The sequence below is a fragment of the Bidens hawaiensis genome, unplaced genomic scaffold (genome assembly GCF_021521415.1).
Source record: "Bidens hawaiensis isolate Kalapana, Puna unplaced genomic scaffold, B.hawaiensis_p1.1 tig00052444_1, whole genome shotgun sequence".
Lineage (NCBI taxonomy): Eukaryota > Viridiplantae > Streptophyta > Magnoliopsida > Asterales > Asteraceae > Bidens > Bidens hawaiensis.
Genome location: NW_027499432.1, coordinates 116,289 through 122,224, shown reverse-complemented (window position 1 = coordinate 122,224; position 5,936 = coordinate 116,289). Strand labels below are relative to the sequence as shown.

The 5,936-nt window shown below is 36.8% G+C and overlaps 1 pseudogene; it reads left to right on the top strand.

Moving 5' to 3' along the window:
* The first annotated feature begins 421 nt into the window (after positions 1 to 421).
* LOC143599629 (transcription factor bHLH79-like) lies at positions 422 to 2,877 on the top strand (annotated as a pseudogene).
* The last annotated feature ends 3,059 nt before the right edge of the window (positions 2,878 to 5,936 follow it).

The following is a 5,936-nucleotide window of genomic DNA, read 5'->3' as shown; positions in this document are numbered from 1 at the left end:
TTTTACTAGAAAAAGGTTCCTTAAGGTATGATACAAAGTTACCATGATGTTTGGGACACAATTGTTGAGTTGCGGTAAAAAATGTGTGTTTTCCGGCCAACAACGTTTTTCCGACGATCTGAAACTAACGAAGTTAGAATTCTGTTAGTCGCGGACCGTTAGGAATAAATAAGTTAAAAGTTAGGACCAGTAGCAGCTAATTCATTAATTGGGACCGCAAGTGAGTAAAGACGATAGTTAGAACCAATCAAACCAATTTACCTTTTAAAAAGTAGTGTAGTATTCTATTCAATTATTCATCACGTGTCTAATTTACAAATTTATATACAACGACACATATACATAACCCCATCAAACCATAGTATTCCACACAATGCCACCTTGTCATTTGATTACACCAAAAATTTAAATGACACTGACTCCATCCTCTCCCTTAGATCAAGACTCATATTTACTTTGTTTGTATTCATGGATCCACCCTGCATCATCAATGAGACCTCCTTCTCAGCAGCCAATCCTTCATCTTACACTTTAACCGCTATCTGGCCCTTTTCTTCCGTCAATGAGACCACGGTGATGGAGGATGGAGGATGCCGTGGCCGGAAGCGGAGGGTCGCCAATATTGAAGACAATTGTTCAAAGAATATTGTGTCAACCAGTAACCTCAATGATTTGGTAATTTCTAATATGCGTGCTCATTAGTTTTTGATGTGTCTCTTTTTGTGATGACTTACAATTTTATTTGATTATTGGGATTATACATTTATACGTATTGCATTATGAATTTGGCAGAATAAATTGCATTGTAAACGAGTAAACAAAGAACCGGGCTGTCAAACCGATAAACGGTCCGAACCACCTAAAGACTATATTCATGTTAGAGCAAGAAGAGGTGAAGCCAGTGATAGCACAGTCTCGCAGAAAGAGTAATGAATGTTCCTGAACTCTTAAAATAAATTTAATCCCCTTTTATTTTCTATTTTCCCGTGAATTTAATGTTTTTAACACGTTAAACTCGTTTTTTTTTTCAGGCTAGGAGAGAAAAGATTAGTGAGAGAATGAAAATCTTGCAAAATTTGGTTCCGGGATGCAACAAGGTGTGCATAGGATGATGAAAATCACTAAGATATTCGTTTTGACCGACAAAATTAACAAACTAGCCTTGACTTTCTATAATTTCAAATCAACCAGAATGCGAAAAATGTCTTTTGGTGTTACGGATTCCAATCTTACGTAACAAGTTTGAATCTAGCACAAGAGATTGAACCCGATTGGATCTGAAGGATCTGCCAAGATAGGCCCCCGCAAATTAAAAAATTATTCTTTAAAATTAAAATGCGACACATGAGATTAAGAGCATTCTTATCCCATCCTCTATAATTATGTGAGAGAAGTTTGCAAATTATAGGGTGATGTTATAAGTGGTTTGTAAGTGTAAATTATAGGGTGAAGAGAAAAATGTAGTGATTTTTTTGTAAATTTGGGGAAACATTGTTTGCCCCTATTTATTTTTTTAATATTTGTTGGATTAGTTTTGAGTAGAAAAGATAGAAAACTGTAATGATAAATGTGTAAAAAATATTATTTAATTAATTAGAAGAGAGAAATGTAGTGTATTTTAGTGTAATTATAGAGATACAGATGAAGAACGGGTTGAGAATGCGGTAACAATGTTGCAGTAGATTTTCCTTCGTTGCACAAGATTCAACGCGAGAATCTAATTTTTTGACATTTGCCCTCTTGTGATTGATAGAAATTATTAGAAGTTAAAATTTAAAAGTCAGCGGTTACTTCCTTAATTCCAAAAAGTCAAGTTTGCCTTGTTAACATGCTTGCTCAAATTGCTTATTTTTGTTACTTCTCATTTTTTTTTTAAAGTTATCGGTTTTGGTATTATAATGTCAGGTTATAGGAAAAGCACCTGTTCTTGATGAAATAATTAACTACATCCAAGCATTGCAACATCAAGTTGAGGTGATTATTTTTCCTAAATTAGTGGAAGTGTTTTATGGTAACTAGTGATGAATTTGACACCATACCGAATGTCTTTTTATGTTGTAGTTCTTGTCGATGAAGCTTGAAGCCGTAAATACTAGGATGAACTCGCAAGTAGAAGGGGTTCCTCTGAAAGATGTAAGTTTTGTTTATGAATTTGCTAAGAACTTAATGCTAAATTTGGGTTGTCAAATTGAAAATTATATTCTAAAAAGTGGGATGGCAGTAAAAATATCAATCGGGCGGTGGGGTGGGGACTAACGACTAATCATGATTGATCGGGGATTAATCGAAATTAATTGGCATTAATCAGCGCCTAATCGATATTTTCACAACATTGCATTTAAATATAAATAGAAAAAGGAAAGCTATTGTTGCGATGCATCTTCTGATACATTTTATCCCATTTATCTGGATTACTACATAATACAAGTTCTTATTAACTAAGTTACAATCAATGATATATAGCATGCTCACAATTACATGTATCCTTAATATTTGCAAGTTTAACACCTCTCGGTTTGGGGTTTCTTTCAACTATGTATACAAATGCATGTTCTAACCCGTAATAAGACACCATACCCTTTTATGCAGCTTGGCCCACCGCCCCTTGATTCAGCCGGGCTCTTATTTGGCTCAGAAACAACAAGACGGGTTGGACAGGGGTCCCAACCTGAATGGCTTCAAATGCAGTTAGGCAATAGCTTTGGGCGAACCACATGAACCCCATATCACCCAACCCATTGTTAGCCAATCGGAAACATGGCGACCTTAGCCGGTGCACTGATTGACATGTGTGATTGCCTGAGGTGCCTCCCTTTTATACAGAGAGAGTTAGATGTATCTTGTTGATTGATCAAGTGTACTTGAACTTGCTAAATTTAGAAATTAAGATGTCTCATTACTGAATGTGGCATTCACAAGCTCCTATCATTAACATGGTTTACTATTTATATGGATTCGAAGTCATTATTCTGTAATCATAGATTAGACCAATGACTTAAAATCCAAGTATAGATAAAAAAGTTATTGTATTTGATAATATATTAACATTTAGATGTTACTCTTATATCTTGTAAGTCAAGAGTGATCATTTCCACTTAACTTAGGCCGCCCAATGATATTTTGATCATGATCCGGTTATAATATTTCAATTTAATCGAATCTTATAAAAATCCATACGCTTTTATATGAAGCTTAATTTGGTGTTGGGAGTTGATGGTTGAAGACTTGGAGGTCATCGATCTCCTTGATGGACTATATTTTGCAAATGAGTTTCAAGAACAGGTTGTTAGTTTCATAGTTGGAGCATTTTGCTTAACGATGTAAAGTTTCATTTTAACTAGATTTAAAACCGTCGCGTTGCGGCGGCAGCTTGACGCAAATTCGGTTGGTATCGGTTAACTTTCGTCACGACACCTACACTAAATCAAAAAATATATGTGAACACCCAAAATAGCGTTAACACGCACACATACAATTTATGATGAAAGTGACACATATACAGCCGATATCAGATAAAAAAATAAATTAGTAAAGTATAGCTTATGATACAAAAAATAATATAAGTAAAGTGACGTTTATTCGGTTGACAAATTACAGGCGTTGTGACAAAAATTCGGTATGTATCTATAGGTTCGCCACAACACTGGAACTAAACCCAAAAATAATTTCGAAAAATGACATGTTTAAAAAAACAAAACAAAACAAACATGGCCGCACGGCGAGTCGACATACATTCAGTCGGTATAGATTAGATTCGTACCAAAAGTAAACATAAAAATAATTTCGTTATTGGCTAGGTTTGTTACAGTACCAAAACTAAATAAACAATAACACGGGTGTTGCAGCGACGAGGCGTTGCGTTTTTAGTTGGCGCCGCTTAAATTCGTCATAATACATGTCACATCCCACCAAAATTAAAACAATAAAAAAAATATGTATATGTACAACTACGATTCGAACCATGGAAACCCCATAACCAAGAAGTTAACAAAACACACAACAATAAATAGTCTAAGATTCGAACCATAGCAACCACACAACCAAGAAGTTAACAAAACACACCCTAACCAACACACTATTACTAACTATCTTGCTTCAATGATGAAACTAAAATCATAAATACTAAAATAGTTGGTTTCTAAAAAGGAGTTGTGGCACCAAAATTTGATATTTATCTATATATATATAATATGATTTGGTAAAACAACCTCACCAATCTTGGTTGAGGATAATTCACTTTATAGAAGATTTACAACAATCTCTCCATTATTCAAGGAGGATTACCAAAAATAAAGATTACACAAATAAATACCAAGATACAAATATAATACACATGTTTATTTCCTAATACCCCCTTTAATCGGAACGGCGACGGACCGAGACGAGGCATAGCACGGAAAGTTTCAAATGGAGTGCGCGAAAGACTCTTTGTAAAAATGTTAGCCACATGAAGATTGGTCGGGACAAACTTTGTACAAATTTGCCTGATGTGACAAGCTCTCTAATAAAATGATAATCAAGATCAATGTGCTTGGCCCATTTATGGGATACTGGATTCTGAGTCATTTAAAGGGCACTTTTGTTGTCACATAGAATGGTCAGTCGATCAGGAGGTAGAGCTCGCAGCTCTTGAAGACGGTGAGTAATCCAAACAATCTCAGCAGCAGTATTAGCCATCGCTCGGTATTTAGATCACAACTGGATCGAGACACAGTTGGTTGTTTCTTAGCACTCCAAGAAACAAGATTACCACCAAGAAAAATAGAATAGTTGTACATTGAGCGACAGGTCTCAATGCACCAAGCCCAATCTGCATATGAGAATGCAACAATAGAGGATTTGTGATTTCTACTGAATGTGAGGCCAAACGATAAAGTGCCTTTAACATATCTGAGAATAGGTTTGACAGACTGAAAATGGTCAACCGTCGGGGCATGAAGGAACTGACAGACATGGTTAACCGCGTAAGAAAAGTCTGGTCTGGTGATGGTCAGATACTGAAGAGCTCCGACCAACGAGCGGTACCGAGTGGGATCCGAAAAGGGATGTGGTGAACGCCTCATGTGGTGCAAGTGGAGTAGGAGCAGATTTGGAATCTAAGAGTTCTGCTCGCTGAAGAATGCAGTTGTATATTTGGTTTGATGGAGAAATAAACCAGTATCGGTATAAGCAACTTCGAGAACCAAAAATAGCTTAAGTCACAAAGATCCTTAATAGCAAATTCATGATTAAGGGCGGAGATGAAGGAATTGAGCACCACCTCATCAACATAAACGAGTAAGTATATGACAGTTTTATCCTTCAAAAAGATGAAGATAGAAGTGTCCACCCGACTACATGAGAGGCCGTAAGAGAGAATAAAAGCGCTTAAGCGTTGGAACCAAGCACGTAGAGCTTGTTTCAAACCATACAGTGCCTTATTTAAATGACAAACGTGGTTGGGAAACTGAGGATTAAAAAATCCTGAGGATTGAAAAATCCCGGAGGTTGCTCCATAAATACTGTCTCAGATAAATTGCCATGGAGAAAGGCATTGTTGACATTAACTGGTGCAACTTCCAATTATGAACAACGACAATGGAAAGAACAATACGCACCGTTGAGGCCTTAACAACCGGACTGAAGGTGAGCGAGTAATCGAGTCCGGGAATTTGAGTTAAACCTTGAGCAACAAAACGAGCCTTAAACCGTTCTACAGACCAACAGAGTGATACTTGGTGCGGAAAACCCATTTAGAACCAACGCCATTATTATCTATGGGACGCGGCACCAACGTCCATGTTTTATTGTGATGAAGGGCATCAATTTCTTCTTGCATGGCAGCAAACCATTGCGGGTTTTTGGCTGCCAATTTATAACCACGAGGCTCAAACACAGATGAAAGGTCAACTTGTAATGGGTGAGTGGCTAAGGAGGCAAGATCGGCAACATGCTTC